The following is a 25175-nucleotide window of genomic DNA, read 5'->3' as shown; positions in this document are numbered from 1 at the left end:
CCATGAAATCTGTATAGTATAGGGTAAAAGCACACAAGAGACCAAATTTCATGGGGCAGACCAGATTTCACTGTCTGTGACGAGTTTTTCATGGCGGTGAATTTGGTAGGGCCCTGCTCATTATATTACCGATTAACGGGAGCATCACAGAAAGTGAAAACGAGGCCCATATATCGCAACCCAGATTGCTAGATGCAAGGATGACTGGAGTTCTATAAATAGACATTGCACTATCCCTACTCATTTATCCCTTCAAATAACATTTTCAGTTGTCGTATGCATTACCATAAATATACAGATCTGAAAAATCACTGCCCATGTCCCAATTGAGACTGCTCGAGCTTCCCTGTTTCCGCAAAAGACACCACAACTTCCCTTGCCCTCACCTTAAAGGTTTGATGAATTTATGAGCAGGCACTTGCCATAAGAATAAACTCCAGAAAGCTTCCTCTTGAGATCGACACGCATGACCTTCAGTTCATATGGCCTGCCATATACACTCCCCGATCCATGTTGGAACCGTTAGATATCTATGGAAGTTCAGCACGGATGCAGCCCATTATCCTTAGAATAGTGATGTTTTTCAGACTTATAGCCCAGTGAGGATTCAGGAGGATGTACATCCAGAGTAGCGAGGGGAGATAAGGAAGATTTACCAATGGCTTCCTTTGTGGGAAAGTTTGCATCTCAACTTGTCTTAGCGAAAGATCTAATTAGTGTACTGCAAAAATAAATTTGGATTACAGACAAAAATATTTTATTTAGCTACACCACTGCAGGTTCACAACTCTACCCAATGTAGACATAATGGGCTATCTCCTGGTTATGATAAATGTGGCTGGTCAAAACAAATATTATTCCTTTCACATGTGATTCCCACTGATGCCTTGCTTTAAAAAGACACATCAGAGGTGATGATTTGTATCAGGAAGCACCAGTAGTGCATTTTGTCCCACATGCCTGGTAAGTTATGAAGCATGGAAATAGTTAACAGAGGAGCATAAGCTTCCCAATTTTGCAGAAGTTTAATCCAAGTTTGCAATACATATAACTTCTTTATTTCAGTTCCCACTGGGAGACTGATCAAACATGCAGGAAATTTAGGAGTATTCCAAAGACAGTCAATTTTTTAGTGTATACAAAATCTGAAAGTCAGCTTCTCCTTGGGTGGACGGTGTTGACTGACTGTCAGCAATCTGACTGATAGAAGAGACAGGCACCAGCAACGAATTGTAATTTTAGCCAATTATCTGGACAAGAAAATGCAAAGTTTTTTTATTTGGCCCCAGCCTGTATTAAAATCCAGCAGTTGTGGTTGTTAGTATTAAAGCTAAATTTTAGCATTTTAGCTAAATTTAGATTTTAATCGGTTATTTTAAAAAACTTTAATGCACTTAAAAGTGCTTATGAAAGGTGGTGAATTGACAGCCCGGGATACTGAAATCACTGGCTTGTCCTACACTTAGAAGTTAGGTCGACATAATTGCATCAGTCCAGGGGTGCTGTTTTTTTCAGAATTCTGACCAATGTAGCTATGCCATCCTAACCCCAGCATAGATGTGGCTGCGTCAAAGGAAGAATGCTTCCATTGATGTAGTTACTGTCATTTTGGGATGGGGGTAGGGGGTGGAGTGTTCCTAGACTGGTGGAAAAACCCCTTCCATTAGCATAGGCTGTGACTACACTATGGAGTTATAAATCACAGAATATCAGGGTTGGAAGGGACCTCAGGAGGTCATCTAGTCCAACCCCCTGCTCAAAGCAGGACCAATCCCCAATTTTTGGCCCAGATCCCTAAATGGCCCCCTCAAGGATTGAACTCACAACCCTGGCTTTAGCAAGCCAATGCTCAAACCACTGAGCTATCCCTCCCCCTCCACTGTGCTATGTTAGCATAGTAGCTAAAATACTGTGGTTTCTGTAGTGTAGATGGACCCTCTTAATTCAAAGAATGTTTGCACAGCAAAACCATGAGCCACACCATGCCCAGTGGCACTGCAAGTTTCCCTTCACTTGGCCTGTTGATGAGCCTTACCCTGACCTGGAAGAGCGAGTTGTACAGGTGAGAGCTTTATTGTAGTGCCCGTGGCCATTCAGTCCTTTTGGTGCAGCAAGGGTGCCAGTTGTGCCAGTGATTTTGCCATGTAAACATCTGTCTGCTAGGAAGTGGACTGAGACCATGAATTAATTTAACAAAGGACAGCAAAACACATGCTGTAAAGTCTTTACAGACAGGTTCCTTTTTTAAGACAGCTACGGTGATGACAAAGAATTTTCAATTTATTTCCAGCAGGATAATTTCCCAGTGACATCAATACTCACTAAAACATTTAAAACAATTTATATACTCTTTATCCTCACTAGAAAGGAAACAGCCTTTAAAAGCTGGTTACAAACTATAATTACACTAATTCTCTGCATCTGGCATTCGAAAGAACCCAAATTAAACACCACAGAACACCTCAAGTGCATCCGTAGTGCAATGAAGGTGGAATTAGCTCCAAATTAAATGGGATATCTTCCAAGAACTTTGAACAATGATTCAGAACATTTCTAGATTATTGCACAGATTATTCCTGCTAGGAAAATACATGTATTTGGGAGATCAGTTTAATACTCCTTAACCCCATTTTGACTAGAATGGAACTTGATTACAAAATCCTGGATCCAAACACCTTAAACATTGGCGACATTCTGGTGTGAATCACAAGCCAATGAAGTGAGCTGTAGCTCACGAAAGCTTATGCTCAAATAAATTGGTTAGTCTCTAAGGTGCCACAAGTATTCCTTTTCTTTTTGCGAATACCGACTAACACGGCTGTTACTCTGAAACAAGCCATACTTTGTAGTTTGAGCCCCTAATTTTAGAATAATCTTTTATTTCAGAGTAAATACAAGGCATTATTTCCTCAATACTGCCACAGAGGAAGCAGCAACCCCTTAAGGCTGCAGAACGGTCACCATTCTAACCCTCTGAAAATTGCTTGGGGTGCATACACGTCATTTGTCACCAAGCTCAAAGTGCACAGCTAAGGGAGGCTGCAGAGAGCATGCTTCTGTGGCTATCTGAGCTACCAAGTGCAAAAAGAACTATCTAGTGCAGGTGCCCCATGGCCATTGAGGAAGTGCTGATATGCTTTGCTGAATTGGGGGCTCAGTTCAAAGGCCTGAACCCTACTCTTGAGCACTTTTGGAACTATTTCACAGTCTACATAAGGGCCAGGAACAGTTTAAGCCCCTTCATTCGGGGGACCAAATGGGCAGTTCTTTTCATGCTCCCCAGAGGGTGTAGAACACCCCATAGGCAGCGTGGGAAGGATGCAGGGTCTGTGAAGGGGGACTGAGACACAGGGAGGAAGGAATGTAGGCAGCTCACAAAAGGCAATGTCAATAGGCATTCCCTTGTGTGCGCTGGGGAGTTCGGGGGCAGGCGGGGGGGAAGTTCTGCCTCCCTGCAAGCCCCCTGGGGCACTGCTGCCCCACACAGCTGCCAGTGCAGGACTGTGCTCAAATTGGCAGCTGCCTGAAGGCCCTTCCAGACCCAGAAAGGTACATAGCAAATATGATTCAGAAGACTGACAAAACAAAACAAAGAGTGCTCACCCTTGCAGCCAGAGATTTTGTTTGTGTCTCTCTGAATTGCATTAAGGTACATGGGAGCATCGCCAGCAATATATTGGTAAAACACTTGCAGCGCACCATATTTTATCAGTTTTGCAAGTCCTCTTGGTTTCTACATTGCTTTTTATAAAAAGTCACCCTATTACTTGCACAAACATAACAATAGCCAATAGGGTTTAAGAGGATAAATAGCTGCAGGAAACAAACTGGGGAAAGAAAGCATCAGAGCTGCTCTTCCAGTTTCCTGGGTGGAAGCCGCCACGTTCGGAAAGTCCTGACTCTGACCGCACACTGCAACACTTCGTCTTGAAGACAATGTTTGCAAGACTGTGGCAAGTAACCACGAGTCTTTACAATAAACAGATTCATTTTAATGAACATGATCAATACACTGCTCAGCATTCCGGTACATGTAAGCGTACAACAGAAACCATGAGTGGTCCAGGAGCACAGGGAAAAAAACTGGCTGCGCTCTGCTGCATCTTCTCTGACTCTGTCTCACGCAGATAACAAAAGCTATGTACATTATTGCAAATGCAGCCTCCTGGTCCTTTCTACAGCATTCAGATAATTTCATATGATTTATATTTCATTCTCCTATGTTTGCTTTAATATTGTTTGCTTTAATGCACTGATGGTAACATTTGCAATGAAGGCATCAACCTTTCTCGCTTGCTTTTAGCTGCGTTGGGCGTAATACAATCATGGAGGTTATTTTCCTACATCTCTTGTTTCTCTGGCTTTGTCTGTCCCAAAGCCTTATCTTACTTTACCATGAATTGTTCACCTTGCTTATCTGTCTGTGCTCTTAGCTCAAGCAGAGTTAGTGCATGTCTGTCTACCCAAGCTGGGAAACATTCTCCAACTGCAGTGTAGAGGTACCCTTAATGCAGTCAGAAGTACAGTACTTTGCTTACCTCCTCCACTGTAACTCCTTGTTTCCCAGTTCTGTAACATCAATTTTTTTAAAATCATACTGCAAATTCCCTGGCCCAAGATTTGTATATATAAAGTGCATACAATTCCTTGTGTCGTTTCAATACTCATGACGAAAAATTACTTCCAGTCTTTCTACTGAAGTTCTGTTCTCTAAAGTTTCACCTACTATTCTTGGTAAACAAAAGGAGATTAGCCCTTTGAGCACTACTGGATCTAAAAAAGCCTCTACCAAATCCACAATTTATTACGTTCCTGTTTCTAGGCAGTGAACGCTCCTAAAATGTGACAAGGATTAATTAGGTATTTGTAAATTACTGCTGAGTATTCCCATTTCAAATACATTTCTAGATGGCCCTTTATCTAGTCCCTTAGAAGTGTTTTGGTATCTCTACTATGAAGTCAAATTTACAAATCAACGCTTTACTTAATCCTTCACTAAGATCAGGCTCAATATTGTAGTAATACCTTTCAACTCCATCCATACCTTCCCTGTTGTGAAATAATCAAATGCAGTTTTCCACAATCTCAATTCTATTGTATAAATTCTATTCCTTCAGTGTTCTAAGATGGAATGGGTCAGGTTCTAGAGTTTGGGCATAGTTTAAACATTTTAATTTTCTCAACCACCCTTTTGGGCATGTTCCTTTTGATTTCCTTCAGCATTTTCTTTTCAAGTCCTAGGAGATTGATATCAGTTTCTCTCTCTTTTTGCGACAGTAACTGAGACCAAGAATTTTATTTTATTTTTTAACATATGTCTTTAGGCCCTAATTAATCAATCCATCCCTATACAGCAAATCATCTAAGCACAAGCTTAAGTGCTGTATTAGGTCCTTAGTCAATTATTCTGGCCAGGCCTTACAGGCTCTGACGACTGGCTCTCACGGATTTGAAAAATGCCTTATTTGTCTCTCTCTCTTGTGCAAGCTTCCTTTCACTCCACATTTGTTTTTCTTTACATATTTATTCTCCATCTTTGATTCGTAATCTTCCTCACCACCAATAAGTTTTATTCTTCCATATTTTGATTACTTTTTATTCTTCCATGTTCATCTACATTGGATGTTTTAATGCTTTGCATGCTTTCAGCTAGATGAGACTCATAACTCAAACATACAACACTTTATTGTCCAGCACTTATTATCGTAGTTTACCTGTCTGCCCTTCACATTTTCCCCTCTTCATTTCTTCTATTTTTTCCAAAGTTTGTTCCATTGAACTCTCACCCTTATTTCCCCCTTTTTGGTCTTATTATATATCCATCTAGCTAAGGCATTTCTAAGGCACTCATCACCACCGATCTAAATGCCAATTAATTAAATTACAGTCAGTATTCTTTAGCTATCCGCTCACCTCTTCATCCAATTGTGCCTATGCACTACTCAAAAGTAAAGGTCATACACTGCCCTTAATCCGTTTGCTCAACTCCCAGTGGAGCCTAGGGTGACTTATTCTACACAAGGTCTTAGAGTCTGTCACCCTATTATGAGAATGTTTTATTACAGATGAAGTGAGACCAACAAAGAACTGAATCAGGGCTCATTTCTCCATTATGCTAGGCATTGTACAAACATTTATTAAATGGACAGTCATGCCATGCTGCTTACAGTAGAAATCCCCAATCCTGCAATAAATTCCATGTATGCAGGCCCCTTCACCTATACAGAGCCCACTGACATCAAATATGATATGAAGGACTTAATATATTAACAAATTCTTATCATATAGAAGTCAGAAGGACTACATAGGCGCAGGGATCTGTCTATCCGTATGGAGCTCACTGCAGGCTCAAGTTTTACAATAGGTGTATGTGGGAGGGGGAAACGGGAGGTTGAAATGGGAAGAGAAGGGGGATGGGCATCACAATACATATCTTGGAACAGTGAACACTGGCCACGGCTTGCCAGCTAGGAAGAAACCTAGAGCACTACCTGCTGGATTACGCATCATCGAAGCACCTACAGTATTCTCTTCACAGAGTTTTTTTTTTCCTCTTTTGTTCGCGCTTTGTTTTAAATTCCATCCTTCTCCCTCCCCTGCAAACAAGTAAAGGAGAATTTCAAACTGAGGGGAAGGTACTGTTCACCAAATGATTGCAGAAGGTTCATCATCTTGCATTAGCACCTTTATATGAAATTAGCCATTTTCTGTCATTTCATATCAACATCCTATCATATCAACACTCATTTTAGTTGGCAATATATGAAAATAAATCATATTAGCAGCGTCTTCATTGCTCGTGAAAACAAATCCTTATCTGATGATAATACAATATGAGAGGAATTTGTTAATATCATAAATCTTTCATATTACAAGTACTAATTCAAAGCTGCATTTTCTGCCTTCGCAGACTCACTTTCAAGATTGTCTGGAAGTATTAGAGAATGGTATGATTTTTGTGATTGTGAGTAAGGTCCTGCTTGTCTTTAGGGTCACCTTAGGTTTTGACAAACAGGAGAAAGTTCCTTTTGGGAGGAAATGTCCTATTAGCTACACCATTCTGCCTCTCGGATAATAAGGGCTATCAGTCTTCATGCCTGAAGGCATAAATTAAATGGATCACCAGGTAGGGTCAGGAAGAAATTTCCTACATGATATTGTACAATTCTAAGAGTTTTAGGTTTTATTCTGAAGCACCTGGCATTAGACAGTATTGGAGATAGGATATCAGAATAGGTAGGTTGCTGGTCTGTTCCAATATGGCAGTTCTCTTTTTATCATTCCTTTGAGATATCAAGCTAGGTGAAATGGTCCTCTTTGATCCAAATTTTGCAGCTAGAAACTGGATGACCACACCGAGCTACCACACATGGAGTAGCATGGCCCTGGACTAACTCCAGAGACAGTTTCACAGTCACCAGAAGTGCTATCAGGAAAGTGGCCAAGAGACTGTATAAAAACAAGTGTAAGAATCGGCCACCAGGGTTAGGGTTGGGGGAATTGTGGGGTTTGGCATCTAGGCCTTGCACCTGCCAAGATAGCAGGAGTTCATTCAACCCTTTGATCAACAGAGAGATGCTGTGCAAAAATTATCTTTGAACTACATCTCTGGGCTTCCATTTGCTTGCAGCTACAGATGGTCATGAGTCACAAAGTTGTAATCTGGATTGGAAGAAACAGTGACTCTGAGATATGGGGAGCTGCTTTATATCAAGTTTCGTCATGTCTCTGTTAGACTCTTCTGTCCAACTGTATTTGTTTATTTTTTATCATTAGGCAGTTGATATCTGGACATATTTGACAGGAAAACATAATATTGAGGGGAAATATCACTTTATTCATAGATTCATAGATTCATAGATATTTAGGCCAGAAGGGACCATTATGATCATCTAGTCTGACCTCCTGCACAATGCAGGCCACAGAATTTCACCCACCACTCCTAAAAAAGACCTCACACCTATATCTGTGCTATTGAAGTCCTCAAATTGTAGTTTGAAGACCTCAAGGAGCAGAGAATCCTCCAGCAAGTGACCCGTGCCCCATGCTACAGAGGAAGGCGAAAAACCTCCAGGGCCTTCCAATCTGCCCTGGAGGAAAATTCCTTCCCGACCCCAAATATGGCGATCAGCTAAACCCTGAGCATATGGGCAAGATTCATCAGCCAGATACTACAGAAAATTCTTTCCCGGGTAACTTGGATCTTACCCCATCTAAAAACCCATCACAGGCCATTGGGCCTATTTACCATGAATATTTAATTACCAAAACCATGTTATCCCATCATACCATCTCCTCCATAAACTTATCGAGTTTAATCTTAAAGCAAGATAGATCTTTTGCCCCCACTACTTCCCTTGGAAGGCTATTCCAAAACTTCACTCCTCTGATGGTTAGAAACCTTCGTCTAATTTCTAATCTAAATTTCCTAGTGGCCAGTTTATATCCATTTGTTCTTGTGTCCACATTGGTACTGAGTTTAAATAATTCCTCTCCCTCTCTGGTATTTATCCCTCTGATATATTTATAGAGAGCAATCATATCTCCCCTCAACCTTCTTTTAGTTAGGCTAAACAAGCCAAGCTCCCTGAGTCTCCTTTCATAAGACAAGTTTTCCATTCCTCGGATCATCCTAGTAGCCCTTCTCTGTACCTGTTCCAGTTTGAATTCATCCTTCTTAAACATGGGAGACCAGAACTGCACACAGTATTCCAGGTGAGGTCTCACCAGTGCCTTATATAACAGTACTAAAACCTCCTTATCCCTACTGGAAATACCTCTCCTGATGCATCCCAAGATGACATTAGCTTTTTTCACAGCCATATCACATTGGCAGCTCATAGTCATCCTATGATCAACCAATACTCCAAGGTCCTTTTCCTCCTCCGTTACTTCTAGTTGATGCGTCCCTAGCTTATAACTAAAATTCTTGTTATTAATCCCTAAATGCATGACCTTACACTTCTCACTATTAAATTTCATCCTATTCCTATTACTCCAGTTTACAAGGTCATCCAGATCCTCCTGTAGGGTATCCCTGTCCTTCTCTAAATTAGCAATACCTCCCAGCTTTGTATCATCTGCAAACTTTATTAGCACACTCCCACTTTTTGTGCCCAGGTCAGTAATAAAAAGATTAAATAAGATTGGTCCCAAAACTGATCCTTGAGGAACTCCACTGGTAACCTCCCTCCAACTTGACAGTTCACCTTTCAGTAGGACCTGTTGTAGTCTCCCCTTTAACCAATTCCCTATCCACCTTTCAATTTTCCTATTGATGCCCATCTTATCCAATTTAACTAATAATTCCCCATGTGGCACAGTATCAAACGCCTTACTAAAATCTAAGTAAATTAGATCCACTGCGTTTCCTTTATCTAAAAAATCTGTTACTCTCTCAAAGAAGGAGATCAGGTTGGTTTCGCACGATCTACCTTTTGTAAAACCATGTTGTATTTTGTCCCATTTACCATTGACTTCAATGTCCTTAACTACCTTCTCCTTCAAAATTTTTTCCAAGACCTTGCATACTACAGATGTCAAACTAACAGGCCTATAATTACTTGGATCACTTTTTTTCCCTTTCTTAAAAATAGGAACTATGTTAGCAATTCTCCAATCATACGGTACAACCCCTGAGTTTACAGATTCATTAAAAATTCTTGCTAATGGGCTTGCAATTTCTTGTGCCAATTCTTTTAATATTCTTGGATGAAGATTATCTGGGCCCCCCGATTTAGTCCCATTAAGCTGTTTGAGTTTCGCTTCTACCTCAGATATGGTGATGTCTACCTCCATATCCTCATTCCCATTTATCATGCTACCATTATCCCTAAGATCCTCTTTAGTCTTATTAAAGACTGAGGCAAAGTATTTGTTTAGATATTGGGCCATGCCTAGATTATCCTTGACCTCCACTCCATCCTCAGTTTTTAGCGGTCCCACTTCTTCTTTCTTTGTTTTCTTCCTATTTATATGACTATAGAACCTTTTACTATTGGTTTTAATTCCCTTTGCAAGGTCCAACTCTACTTGACTTTTAGCCTGTCTCACTTTATCCCTACATATTCTGACCTCAATAAGGTAGCTTTCCTTACTGATCCCTCCCTTCTTCCACTCCCTATATGCTTTCTGCTTTTTCTTAATTACCTCTCTAAAATGCTTGCTCATCCTGCTTGGTCTACAACTCCTGCCTATGAATTTTTTCCCCTTTCTTGGGATGCAGGCTTCCGATAGCTTCTGCAGCTTTAATTTAAAATAATCCCAGGCCTCCTCTACCTTTAAACCCATAAATTCTTCAGTCCAATCCACTTCCCTAACTAATTTCCTTAATTTTTGAAAGTCAGCCCTTTTGAAATCAAAAACCCTAGTTGCAGATTTATTTTTGTTAATCCTTCCATTCAGTTTGAACTGAATTAGCTCATGATCACTTGAGCCAAGATTATCCCCTACAACCATTTCCTCTATGAGGTCCTCATTACTCACCAAGACCAAATCTAAAATGGCATCCCCTCTAGTCGGTTCAGCAACTACTTGCTGAAGGAATCCATCAGCTATCGCATCTAGGAAAATCTGAGCCCTATTATTATTACTAGCACTCGTCCTCCAGTCTATATCTGGGAAGTTAAAGTCTCCCATGATCACACAGTTTCCATTAGTATTTACTTTATTAAAAACATTAAAAAGGGCTCTATCCAGATCCAAATTAGATCCCGGCGGTCTATAGCACACCCCAAGCACTATCCCGGGGAGGCTCTAATAGTTTTCTTCCCCAATTTAATTGTTGCCCAGACAGACTCAGTCATATCCATTTCATCGCTTCTTATTTCTTTACATTCTATCTCATCATTGATATACAGTGCTACTCCACCACCTTTACCTTTATTTCGGTCTTTCCTAAACAGCACATACCCTTCAATACCTGTAGCCCAGTCATGACTACTATTCCACCAGGTCTCTGTTATACCTATAATATCTGGTTTCACTTCCTGCACCAGTAACTCTAGTTCCTCCATTTTGTTACCTAGGCTCCTTGCATTAGTGTACAAACATCTTAATTTTTGCTGTTTGGCCTCACTCACATTCTGTACCCTATTAGGCACGGTTATTTTACTACCAGTATAACCTATTAGACTTGTATCTACACTGCCCTTCCTCCTACCTACAGCTGTATCCACTCTTACTTCATTTTCTTTCCACTCTATGCTAAATTCTGGCGTGGAGATTACCTGGACATCTCCCAACCATCTCCCCCAAATTCCTAGTTTAAAGCTCTCTTAATCAGTTGTGCCAGCCTCCATCCTAGAAGTCTATTTCCTTCCCTACTCAGATGAAGTCCATCCCGAGAGAACTGTCCTCTATCCATGAATGCCTCCCAATGACCATACATCCCAAAGCCCTCCTTATAGCACCACTGCCTAAGCCATCTATTGATAGTCATAATCTTGTCACACCTTTGTTGCCCTTCTCTAGGAACAGGCAGAATCCCACTAAAGATCACCTGAGCCTCAATTTCCTTAAGCGTCCTCCCCAGCCTAGCATAGTCTCCCTTAATACTTTCCAGCGAGAATCTAGCCGTATCATTTGTTCCCACATGAAGGATAATTAGGGGATTCTTTCCCGCTCCCTTTAGAATCCTTTTCAACCTCAGGTCTACATCCCGTATCTTAGCACCTGGAAGACAGCACACCCTCCTATTTTCTGGATCAGCTCTGGTTACAGGCCTATCTATTCTTCTCAGTAAAGAGTCCCCAATCACATAGACCTGCCTTTTCCTAGTGACGGTGCTATTCTCCAGTCTATCCCCTGTTCCCTCTGGCTGCAAGTTCTTTCCATTCCCATTCTCCCTTGTAATCCTTTTTAACCCATCCTGTATCCTCCTGGGGCTCATATTTGGTGTAATCTCCATTAACTCTTCCCCTTTTCCTATAGGACTAACCGCTCTTCTCTTCTTCCTTGCCCTGTCACCTTCAGTGACTACCTGCTGAGCCCCTTCTTCATTTTCCAACTCTGCAAACCTATTCTGAAGCTCTATTTCTCCTTCACTAGCCCGTCTTTTCCTCTGCCTAGTTCTTTTAGTCACATGCTTCCACTGACCACTTTCCTCACCCAGTCTCCCCTCAGAATTCCCTAGTCCTGCTTCCATCTGCAAGTCTGAGCTTTTCCCTTCAGATACCTCATGTATTTGCTCCATAATCTGCTCAAACCCCTTCCTAAACTCTACCAGACTTTCCACCTGCATCTCCAAACCTCTGATCTTTTCCTCCATCAGCTCTATCAGATGGCATTTCATGCAGACAAAACTCTTACCAGGTGCCCCCTCCAGGATCATGTACATACCACAGCTTCCACATCCAGTCATCTTCATTGTGTCATTTGCTACATGGGTCACTCCCACTGCCACCTCTGAATCTGTCATAGCCTTCCCACCTAAATCCTGTTAATCTGGGAAACACAAACCACACCAAAACACCACCACCCACAGCAAAACCAAACCCCACACAAGCACCACAAGACAAACTTTAGATCCAAGTGCTGCAGTAGTTAAAAGGTTTTTTTCTTAATTGGAAGTAAAAATGCCTGTTTGACCTTTGTGTGGTGTACAAAAATATATCTCATACTTAACTGACCAGAAGTGCTGGGTTTATGTCCTAATACTGTAAAGGGAAGTGCTGCAAAAGGGTCAGCCTTATCTTTTGTGTCAAGTGCATAAGTTCATCTACCCTAAAAGAATATCACACACTAACCAAATTCAGGTATTTATATATCTAAATTAAACCCTCCAATTCCCTCCTCTGTTTAAAAAACAAAACAAAACAAAGAAAAGCTATAGTACCTCATAGTGTTTCTAAGGATTTGTAATCAAAACGAAGGTGGATGGGGGAAGAGGGGATCAAAGCCTTTGCAGTAATATGCGTACAGTGGATAATTATCTTAATACATTATCCAGCGGTAATGAGCACAATAAACCAGAAATGTGTTTTACAGGTCTGTATTCATACTGACTGGCTAAATACAGGGGATTAAGCTAAGTGCAAATCTTGGTTTAGATGGATGTTGTTTTTCCTCAAGAAAGGGAGAGCTCTAGCAAATGAATGGCTGTTCTCAGAAGGATTCCTATATAAACTCTGTTCCATTGCTGTTCTTTTAGCGTGATCCTTCAAACCTGTATTGCAAGGCTGGATGACTGTTTCAGGAGGCTGTGTGTTTCTGATAGGTTGTATTTTTAATCCTACCTCACTGAAGGAACTCAAGCATCAAGGAAGGAAATTGTGGCTGTAGGAAGGTGATCATTTTATTGTACTTCTTGAAGCACTTCGTAATTTCGAGCCAAATTCTCCCTTTGCTTTCACTGCCGCTACCCTGAATGAAGTTCCTGGATTGGCTCCTGTGCAAATAATGGGAGAATTTGGCCCTTTGGTGGAACTGGTACACCTGAATGGCAGCGACTTTAAAAAAATCATGAAAGGCTCAATCTCAAGACCTCTCTGTCGCTGTTGGCTCCATCCCTTAGCTGTGCAGTTGAAAGGGAAGCTGGCCTGGGACTCTGTGTCTGTTATTTTATGCTGAAAGCAGAATCTTTAGTCCTTTCTAAGTACTGGTGAGAACATCAGTGTAAATTTCTGCTGGCCTTTCATGAGAGACAGGAGCAGGACTACATCTTTCAGATGCTGCCAAACTCAATTTGTAGAGCCCTGAAGAAAAACTCACCTTCCAGGGACTGAGTGATGACAACTAACTTGATCATCCAGTTATTAAGGATTAGCTTGGGACCGTCTCATTAGCAGACCAGTATCATTGTATCTATCAACCTAATGTCGCCACCTCTCGTAAAAGTTACTCTGCCTAGCAATGGTGTATATTTTCTGCCCACTATTGCACGTGGTGCAAGGAATTCTGAGACAGTACAGTCCAGATTTAGATTTGGTGCTCCATCTTTAGTGAGAACTTCTCTGTTTGAAACATGAGAAAACAGTGGTGGAGTAAGCAATTTGAAATTTGTATACACACTGACTAACCATAACCTCTCAGAACAGGCATGTATTACACAGAGTAAGACCACAAAAGTCGTATTCTGAGTGGTGCCGAGCACCTATAATTTCTTCCAATTCAATAGCTCGAACCATAGCAGGTTAGCTGACAATGTCACAATAAAGTGGTGTGGTGAAGAACAAAAGTAATGTCCTCAGGAAGTTAAATGTTTACAATATGCTATACGTGGGATTCACCTCTATCTGGAGGAGACACATTGCAATGGAGCTAAATCATCAGCATTTTTACTGCTTGTCTCACATCTCGCCAGCAGACTGATGGAAGGAATTCACCCAAACTTCATATGAGTGAGTACATGTAATTAAGGGTTTGTTTCTTCTAAAATCGCTGGAAAACTGTTTGACAATAGTACTGACTAGATTTAATTTAAGAACACAACAAACAAGCCGCTGTGATGTGTGCTGGCATTAATTCATCCAGTTAAACTTTTTATCAACCGATAGCAGAAAAACTCACCCCATTCTGTTTAAATATCTGTATATGTGTAAATATTCACAAATAAAAAACAGCCAGGTTCTGATCTTGGTTACCATGGTATAAACTTCCCCAATAGAATTCTTCCAGATTTAAGCCACTACAAAGGAGGTCAAAAGCTAACCTTTAATTTCTGCTCAATGTACATACAGAAAAGCCGGTAAAGCAACAATCCCTTTTATTCCCCTGCCATTTTTATATGCTGAGTAGGATCAAGTTAATTTTAGCCAGTGCTGAAATGGTTAATCCTCCTGATAGAGATGTGAAAATCTGGAACCATTTTAAACCTCAATACCACATACTGCCTTAGGGATCACAGAGTGCTAAAGCCTAAGATAAAAAGCCCTGACACGGATTATTGACGGTTTACCTTTTAATGAGCAGCTTGGATTGATTTTATTTCCCTCCTGAGTTGTTGGCTTTGCCTTGTTTCCACCCATGATGTCATGATTAACAAAACACACACATACACAAACTGAAGCTTCATAGATGAATAATTGCAAAGCTATGAAAACTAGCATAGGTATTAAAAAGAAACCTATGCCAGATCCTCTTGACCATAAGAACAGGTTGACTCATTGACTTCAACAGCTTGATACTTCTTCTTTTAAAGGAAATGGGCCTAGTCTTAAAAGGAGAGCAGAGGTTGGTTCTTCATTTGTACTCGGTTTTAAAAGTATTTTACCCTGCTGCAGCTGGAGAGAGATGTCACAAAAGACCCAGGTCAATGGAAAACACTCTTGGGGATTTCAGATGTATTTTTCAGTGTTTTTGTTGAAACAAACTTGCCAACCCAACAATAAAATAATGGAACAAACACCCTTATGGGCTGACTACATTCCCTTCAACTAGCTTAAATCTTAAACTTCAAAAGGGGGAGAAAAATCTATAAACACAAACTATCACCCAGAGAGCTTTTATATCACCTCTTCTATTCAGGTTCTAGCTACTAGAGCTGTCTGGAAAATGGAAATCCATTCCCTGAAAATATTCAGTGTTCCTTGTAAGTTTTTTCTACCCTGAATCAGGATGAAAAGTGAAAGTAAAAAAAGAGGATTTCCAGTGAAATTCCACTTTGAGAGAGCAGAAACCAAATTTTCCATCTTGTCTGTTTCCTGCCTGGAAGATTCTTGTTAATTCACTTTTTCCCTGCCAGCAAGAGCCTTCCAAGCAGGCAGCCATCATTTTCATTTTTCCAGTGCCAGAACTTTTTGTTTTTTTCCAAAATTTAAATTCTCCCACGGAAAATTTTGGTTTTTGAGAAGAGGGTGTTTTCCAATGGAATATTCCTGATCTGCTCCGCTGGCATGGCACCTATTGCTGTGGTACAAGAGTGTCCCATCCTTCAAGGCAGGCTTGGGCAACTATTAGTTGCCCAGTAGGCTAATTGTTATAGTCAACAAAGGAAGAGGGGTGGCGCCAATCCCAGCAGTGGTGACTCCATTATTATTTATTTACTGTGTTGTATTATGGTCCTGCCTCTGAGCACAGTCATGAATTAGGACCTTTGGGCTAGGTGCTGTGAAAACACATAACAGAACAAACTGGCATAGCCCGATTGCAGTTGGAGGTAGGCAGACTTACCAAAGCTCAGGATCTGGCCCTGAATATGCTGGTTGAGGGCACTTAGAGCAGCTGCTGGTATCCTCTAAGGCCGTGAGTGAGTGGGTGCTGAATGACAGCACCACTTCCTTCACCGGGGCAGTTCCAGCAGCTGTGACTACGGATGACCTTTTGTGTCTGACGTGGACAGGAGGAAAGACTGGAGAGCGTGAACTTGAGGGGCTCTAGATTTCAAAAGTCTACAGGCTTCAGTATTTCCTGGAACTAAAATACCCCCGAAGATGCTGACCTTCTTTCTACCATGATGCCTATAGTGAATTGCCAATTGATAATGGCTTACAAGACTGAGTTTGCTGCGGGAGCGGACTGCCTCTTACTATGTATTTGTACCAAACCTTGCACATTGGGGCCCTGATATGATTAGAGCGGACAGTAAGCAGATTTTGCCTTTCTTTTTAAATTGCTGAATTGTGTATATATTTGCTTGTTGCGTGTTTTCGGGCTTTTTTGGGGGAGGCAGGGGAGGGCTTCTACTTTTTTTGTTTTGTTTTTTGTTTAATTTCCCACAGGAGAGCATGATTGGCTCTTAGTTGCGCGATCCTCTTCTCTGCACATGACAGAGCTAAAAAAAGTTTAAAAGGCTGCTTTCGGTTTGATTTAGTGTGTTAAAGCCCAAGGGTTGGCAGTAGGAAAACCCAGGCCCTCCCACTCCTCCGGGTTACAACCCAGGGCCTGGGAGCAGGCAGTTCAGGTGTACGACAGTTCAGCCTATTCCTGGGTTACTCCCTACCACATCCCTGACTCTCCAGAAGCATGCTGAAGGCCTGGCTAATGGCCCACAACATGTCCCAAAGGGTATCAAGAGGTTACCTTCCTCGCTCACCAGCTTATGCTCAGCTCTCTCTTCTGCAGTGGCTTGCAGCTCTGAGTTAAGGTCCCCTTCAGGGCAGTGTGGGGCTCCGACTGGATTCCTGCAGGAGCTCTCAGTGAAGGTCTGCTCCCTTGCCCCGATCACCCTGACTGAGTTGTGCTGCTCCCTTTTAAGCTCCACCTCCACTGAGAGCGTACACACATAAGGCACAGCCGGGTGAAGCAGCCTGTAACCAGAGCTGCTCCTTAACCTCCCTGTTCCCCAGTGTGGGGTTTGTACGCCCCAGCACAGCTGCAGAATATCTGTCTAGTCACCAGTATTAGAACGCACCATTCTCCTACCAAATGAGGCATCCAAAAAAATGGGAAAATGGGACAAATAAAAGAAACCTCACCTTCTGTCACCACCTGAAATTCACCTGGTGATATTAAATGCACCCAGACAGAGCCACTGGGGAAAAGACAAGGAGTCTTGTGACGTTAGGGAGAATTTCTATCCAAGTAAGCCAGCACAATATATTTGTTAACATTTAACGTGAGGGAGGGAAAATTTCCTGTCACACACACACACACACACAGAGACACGCACACACACACACGTTGTGCCTTGTAATTGAGCTTGTGGAAGTATTTTTAAAACCTTCAAGTCCTCTGTGTATCAGTAGTTCGTGCCAAAACACAAGCAATAGTGTTTATGCCCCATGTTATGTCTCACTGCACAGTTCATCCCAATCCAGGCATAAACGACCACTGCCAAAGCAACACTGATTTGCACCCACATCACAGCTGGCTCTGGGCCAGTCACAGGCCCTACACAGTAACTATATGTACATTACTCAGGCCAAGAGTATGAGTGATCTAAGCAGGTAGGGTACATAGTAATTGGTGGGAAGTATGGACGTGGAGTCCATGCTACAGCCATTGACCTTGGGACACCACTCTGCAATGCTGTGATTGTTCCCTGTTTCCCTGCTGGTCATAGTTTCGGGGGCAAAAATAAACCAGAATTTGCATCCAGATTCTCAGCATCCAGATTCTCAGTGTATGGATCTCCACTGAACTCAATAGAGCTACACTGATTTACACCAGCTGAAGAAGTGGTTCCATCTCAGGATTTAGGATAATGAAAAAGAACCTAGAGTTAATGCCAAACAAAATAAACATTTTTTGTCCCTATTTTCTTTAAACAGTGAAAGAATATGGTTATGCATGAACAGAGTCCCCCAGCGTTTGACAGAGCTTGATAGGACAAGGAGGAATTAGATGATTGCCTTAGTGCTGGCAGCTATTGACTATACAGTGGAACAGAAGAGTTGCAGATAAGGAAGTGAGAAAATGCAGTGTCATGCAAATAAGACAACCCCAATTTTTTCAGCCACAGACACTGTGGAACTCCCTTACGAATGTGGTCCAGCAATTTTCCGTCACCACTTGTATGGTCTGTATTTCAGATAGAAGCACCTAATGAAAGCAAAGAGATTTATACTATTTTTTTTAATCAGCACTCTCTGTATAGGCTAAGCAATACAAAGCGAGCTACAGTAATTCCTCGCTTAAAGTCATCCCGGTTAAAGTTTAGTTATTAAGTCGCTGTCCTATTACAGAACACGCTCAATCAAAATTGTGCCATGTTCAGTTAGAATGGCCTCCACCCCAGCACCTCCCACCCGCTGGCAGGCCCCGCGGATCAGTGCATCCCCCCTCCCTCTCCACTCCTCCCACCTGCCACAATCAGCTGTTTCATGGCGTGCAGGAGGCTGGGAGGGAGGAGTGAGGACGCAGTGTGCTCAGGAAAGGGGGCGGAATTGGGCAGGAAGAAGCAGGGCGGGGGTGGAGTGGCGGCGGGGAGAGATGGGGCCTGGGGCCTTGCAGGGGGATAGAGCACCCCCTGACCGTTTGAAAAGTCAGCGCCTGTGGCCCCAGAAGCCTATGGCTGTCTCCAGCTCTGCAAGGATTTACAGGCCCAGTGCCTCTGCATTGTATGTCTTGAGCGTACCGTGAAACCTGGCAGATTGGTTCCCTTAGGAGGTGACTGGTCTCCCCAGCACCCCACAGGGTGGGGGGCGTTCAGTGACTAACTGGAGCAGGCATTTGTGTGATCTGCTGCTCAGAGGCTAGCAGACACATCCCCATTGGGTGCTGGGGAAGGATGCAGCACAGCGTCCCTTCCTTTGTGCTGTCACTTGCCTGCTCTGCCTGGCTCCTGTAATGGGCCCAACCCTGCAGAGCTTGCATAGGGAGGACTCTGCAGGCCTAGGAGTGGGGGTGTTGTTGGCCCATACCCTCACCAAAGCTCTGGAGCCAGAGGATATTCACTTACCTACTCACAGCTGTGAGAGTCAAACCACGTATACTGTCTTTTGTCTGGCAAAAAAAAATTCCCTGGAACCTAACCCCCCCCCCATTTACATTAATTCTTATGGGGAAATTGGATTCGCTTAACATCATTTCACTTAAAGTCACATTTTTCAGGAAGATAACAACAACGTTAAGTGAGAAGTTATTGTCTTAAGAAACATAACAATGGGAGTGAGCAAATGAATATTTTAACTGTGGCATCTAGATGTTTTTTATGCTGAAAATTGCATATCTTCATATGAGATATTTCTGCGGGGGTTATACATATCTACACACACAGTCGTTTGCAGTTCTGCATGTAAAATGTACAAACACACACACAATCCTAATCAATGAGCTGCTGCTGTTCAATATAAAGGTCTTGTTGATTTTCATGGGAGCAGGAACTGTCCAATAGAGAGTCAGATAATTTTTTATTGTTTTTAAAGTATAAGAACATTTTCACAACTAATTAGCATTTGCACATGCCACATGTTGGCAAAGGTAGCAATGGCCCGTGCAAATAAGTGTGGATATTTGCACCATATATTTAAAACGACACCAAGCAGCCAAGCACAGAAGGGGCTAAGGAAGGTTCTAAGCAGAAGCTCCACAATGAAAGAAACAGATGACTGTTAGGAATAACTCTTTTTCCTTATACTCTCAGAGACCACGATGTGGAGGGTCAGGCTTAGTGGTTGGCGCAGCAGCAGCCAGGCCTACCGATCAGTGCAGTGGCAGCCAGTCCAGGAACTGCAGCCAAAGGTTGGAGCCAAAGTCAGGAGTCAAGAGCAGGTTTGAAACAAAGCAAGAGCAGGGTTGGGAACTGGGCTGGAGCAGGCTACGCCCTGCGGAATCTGTCACCGTTATCAGGCAGAGGAGAGTTCCATGCCATGAATGATGTTGGTCAGAATAAGCTGCTGTTTCTCTCCGCAAGGACTTGCCCTGAGAGTCACCAGACCAGCTCCTGGTTCTTGAATTGTCTGGAGCTTAGCACAGGAATGACTCATCACTGCATGTGGCTTAAATCAGGCTCTAGTGCAGGGAAGACTCATCACCCCATATATTCTATTAAAATTACTTGGTCAATGTTAAGTCAAAGCAACTTTCTGTGCTTTAAGGGGGAAAAAAAGACAACCACACAGAGCAAAGGGCAGTCCAATAGCTAAGTCCTCATTTTAGGGCATGGTACTTAGAGTGACTGTGTACATAATTATGGACACACATCATGCCAACAGTTGCAAGCACACTTCCCTAAAAATCGGTGCTAGAAGTTTAAAGCATTCAAGATTCTTTATGAAACAATTTGTTTTTTCAGTCCAAAATTGGTTTTACAGTTTAATATTTGTGCATATTAGGGAGATTTCATTTGTAAATATTTCATAAATGTACAGTGTGTGTATTTTATATATCCATTCACACAATACATAGATATAGTGTGTATATTTCAGATACACACAGACTAAAGCATACATATGAATATTTTTTTCTTGAAGTAGTATCAACAGAAGTGGTCCTTTTTTTCTGTATGCCAAATGAAAAGTTATTTTTAGAGGATATAATTCCCACCTGAATAAATGTAGATTCTGAAGTGCATCTGTCATTTGTCATTAATGCTGACCTGGCATTTTCCCAAGATTATACTACATAGTACCCGATTCAATTAAAATACAGCTAGCCCTCTAGGAAAGCTTTGGAAAATCTGCTTTTCTGTATTTCCATGGGGCAAATTCAATGCTATATATGTTGTCAAATTGGACCCTGTGGACTCATTTTAGCATATTGGGTCTGCTGCCTTTTCTCCGTGGGTTAAGGATATGGAGAGCTATAAAGCAGAGGAGATCCTGGGCAGTATTTTTTTCTTAAATCAGCGAGTCAGATATTTTAAAAAACCAAGCATATTCCTTAGTTGTACAACAATCAATAATACATTCCGATAGGAAGTTACTAGAGCAAAAAGATGCAATAAATTCCTCTTTCTACCCCACGTACTGCCAGGCAGCATCATTGTCCTAACAAGCTAAACTGTGGACGTATTTTAAACATCAAGAAACATATGGGTCAGGACAAGGTCTTCTTTGTTTAATTAAAACATTTTCTTTATTAATATTCAATTACATGTGGCTCACTGCCAGTCAGACAGAGAAGCTACTCCATAGTCAACACATCAAAAGGCTCCCTACATGTTCTCTGGAAACCTCTGATACCCAACAAGCAAGACAAAGAATTAGACACTGAAGTTAAGGACGATTCAGGATTCCACAGCTAGGATATGTGGGGTGGGTGTGGGTGTGGGTGAGAGGAGTTAAAAATTATGAAATGCTGAATATAAAACTGTTGCCTGATTCAGCTAGAACAACTCTGTGGACATGTGTTAGCAACTACACATTTCCCCCCTTCTTGAATATTCATCTGCAAAGAGATATTTTCATGGGTTGGTATTTTCAAAGGCACTTCAGGTACCAAAGTAAGTGGCCTGATTTTCAAGAGAGCTTAGACCCCTGCTAGCGAACAGCCAGTATCTAAACAGTCAAATTTCTGAGGAAGTTTGTCCTCTCCCCTACTCCCTCCCCCACAAGAATAGATTCTAGGAAGTGAAGACAATAATGGCTGCTGAGGCACCACTAGAAATGACCTGAGGAGAAGAGGAGACAAAGAAGATGGTTTGATACAGAAGCTGCGGGATGTACATCATCTTTGAATAAGTATCTGAGGGAATCTACTTATGCAAAAATGGTACCTGAGAGAGCTCATGGCAGAGAAAATCCAAGGATCAGAGATGGATCTAGAGATGATGATGTAATTAGGACCGGGATTTGAAGGTATAATGCAGGAAAGGAGAGAAGATGTGATACAGACAATTTAAGATTTATGGAGACATGTTGAACAAAAGAACCTAGAGGGTGGACTGCTACAAGAGAAGGGTGATCCACGGAAGAACATGACCACTAGGACAAGGCAGAGGAAGAGACCAGCTAATGATGGAGAAAATCAAGTTGAGTAACAGGTTTGCTGCACTGGGGAATGAGGAGGAAAAACAGGCAGAAGATGGGATGGCAAGGAAGAAAAGAAGGGAAGCTAGTCTCTACAGAAGAGATAGAGGAGACAGCCAGGGACCAGAGTCTAAGGGAAAATGAGTACAATGTACAGGGGACAGAGAGAAAACAAAAATGTCAGGAACCAAAATCAGGAAGAGACAGGCTTGTGCAATTGAAGACTCTATACTTAGTAGAACCGACAGGCCTGTTACCAGATCCAGAGAACAGAAGAATGTGCTCTCTGCCAGGAACAACAAGATGAGACATGGATGTGAGGCTGAAAAGGATCTTAATAGGAGGGGGGAAAATCCACTCTGAAAAATCCACTCAGTGACCCTGCTGCATGTCTGGGTGAATGACACTGCTCGATTCCCACTGGCATGGATCAAGGATGATTACACTTGGCTGGGTAAGACGCTTAAAAGAAGTGGAAGCTCAAATGATCTTCAGTGGAATACTTCTGGTCCCCAGAAGGAGGGCAAAAGTGTGACAAGATAATGAAGATCAACAGATGGTTCCAGGATTGGAGGTATGAGGAAAGTTTTGGGATGATCAACCATTTGGGGGGCATTCACAGAAGGAAGATTTTTCTTGAATGATAGACTCCACTTGAGTCTTCATTTCGAAGAGGGCAAACAGTGGAAAATTAAGGGACTTCATATAAGTCAACTGAAGAGCTCAAGGACTTAAATGTGGAGGAGGCCTGGAATTTCTTCAAATCAACTATACAAAAAATATCTGAAATTTGCACCCCAAACAAGGGGAAAACACTTGCAGGGAAAGCCTCCAAACCCAGCTGGATGAATAACCACCTCAAAAAGGTTATTAAGAGTAAGCAGAGAGTCTCTAGGGAATGAAAAAAGATGTTGATCAGCAAAGAAAGCTACAACTTGGAGGTTAGAAAATTTTAAGAATAAAGTGAGAATTGCTAAAAGTCAAGTTGAATTAACTCTTGCCAGGAAAATTAAAATAATAATTTTTTTTAGTTATCAATATAAAAAGAATAAGGATAAATGAGATTACTAAATTAATACTTTGTCTCAGTGTTCAGTACAGATGATAATATGGAACATGGGCATGAAGTAGGATGGGTGATGGAAATGAGTGTATAGTAATGGAAAATTACCACATCTCAGGTGGAAGAAAAAACTTAAAAGAGCTTAATGAGCTCAAACTGTGGAGACCGGATAATTTCCATCCCAGATTACTGAAAGAACTGGCATGTGAAATAGCTTTAGTCAAAATCCTTGCTACCAAACTGACAATCTATTTAGGGTTACTACCATTGGACTGGGAAATAGCTAATGTACCTATATCTAAGGAAGGGGCCGGGGGGAAAGTGGTCCAGGCAATTACGGACCTCTTAGTCTGACCCCAGTAGCATGCAAAGTTTTAGAACAAATTGCAAAAGAAAGAATAAATTAAATTAATGGAAGTAAACGTTAAAGGATATGTAATGCAACATAGATCTACCAAAGGTAGATCATGCCAGACTAATCTGATTTCCTTCTTTGAGAAAATAACTGATTTTTTAGATAGGCAAAATGCAGTAGATCTAATATACCTGGACTTCAGTAAAGTATTTGATATGGTACCTCATGGGAAATTAGTTAAATAAGAGAAGACGGGGATTAGTACAAGAACTGTTAGATGGATAAGGAACTAGCTAAAGGAAAGAAGGCAACAGACTCTGCTGAAAGGTGAACTATTGAACTGGAGAGAGGTTACTAATGGAATTCCTCAAGAATCGGTCTTGAGACCAATCTTATGCAATATTTGTATTAATGACCTTGGCAAAAAGAGTAGGAGTGTGCTAATGAAATTTGCTGATGATTCAAAGTTGGGAGGATTGTAAATACAGAGGAAGATCAGAATATTATACAGGACGATCTGGATGACCTGAAAACTGGAATGACAGAAATAGATGAAATTCCATAGTACAAAGTGCAAGATGATTGTGCACCTAGCCTCTAATAAGAATTTCTGCTGCAAGCTGGGGGGGTTCATCAGTTGGAAGTGACATAGGAAAAGAGAGACCCAGGTGTGTGGATCAATCACAGGATGACTATGAGCTACCAATGGGATGTGGCTGTGCAAAAGACATACATGATCCTAGGATGTATCCGGCAAGGCATTTCCAAAAGTAGGCTGACCAGATATCAAGTGTGAAAAATTGGGATGGGGGTGGAGGGGTAATAGGCACCTATATAAGACCAAGCCCTAAATATCAGGACTGATCCTATAAAATCAGGACATCTGGTCACCCTATTCCAAAAGAGAAGGAGAAATAATAATAATAATGCTATTGCACAAGGCACTGGTAAGACCTCATTTGGAATGCTGTCTACAGTTCTGGTCACCCACATGCAAGAAAGATAAATTCAAACTTGAACAGGTGCAAAGAAGAGCTAGTAGGATGATCATGGGACTGGAGGGCTTAATCTTATGAGAGGCAACTGAAGGAGTTTGGCTAGTTTAGCTTAGCAAAAAGAAGGCTGAGAAGGGATTGATTGTTCCCTATAAATACATCGGGGGCAGGGGGGACATTAATTTTGGTTGTTGGGTTTAGTGTGAGGGTGCTGGGTAGTGTTGGTGGCCTGTGATATACAGGAGGTCAGACTAGAGGATCTGGTGAGCCATTCTGGTCTTCAGCTCTGTGACTCCCATTAGCCTCAGTAAGAGATGTAGGATGCTCGGCCCTTTTGAAATCTCACAACCGATTTAGGTGCCTAAATTTGAATCTAGAACCCTAATTTTAGGTTATTTCTTAAAATCACTATGACTCTGCAAATGTAGCCATGATCCTGAGCAAACTTTTCACTGTTCCCAACACACCCCTTA

General features: G+C 41.8%; 1 protein-coding gene across 19 annotated transcripts in view; it reads right to left on the bottom strand.

Moving 5' to 3' along the window:
* DAB1 (DAB adaptor protein 1) overlaps nucleotides 1–25175 on the bottom strand; it is a 758910-nt gene that overhangs the window by 415758 nt on the left and 317977 nt on the right. Inside the window, exon 1 of one of the 19 annotated variants that reach the window (XM_073357556.1) lies at nucleotides 6523–6539. The exons of the other annotated variants lie outside the window; for them this stretch is intronic. The gene's annotated coding sequence lies outside the window, so the exon portion shown is untranslated. Of the gene's footprint in view, nucleotides 1–6522; nucleotides 6540–25175 lie in introns of those variants that run through there. 19 annotated transcript variants of the gene reach the window in all.

The sequence above is a fragment of the Lepidochelys kempii genome, chromosome 8 (genome assembly GCF_965140265.1).
Source record: "Lepidochelys kempii isolate rLepKem1 chromosome 8, rLepKem1.hap2, whole genome shotgun sequence".
Taxonomy (NCBI): domain Eukaryota; kingdom Metazoa; phylum Chordata; order Testudines; family Cheloniidae; genus Lepidochelys; species Lepidochelys kempii.
Note: the sequence above shows the minus strand (reverse complement) of the source record. Positions and strands in the feature narration are given on the sequence as shown.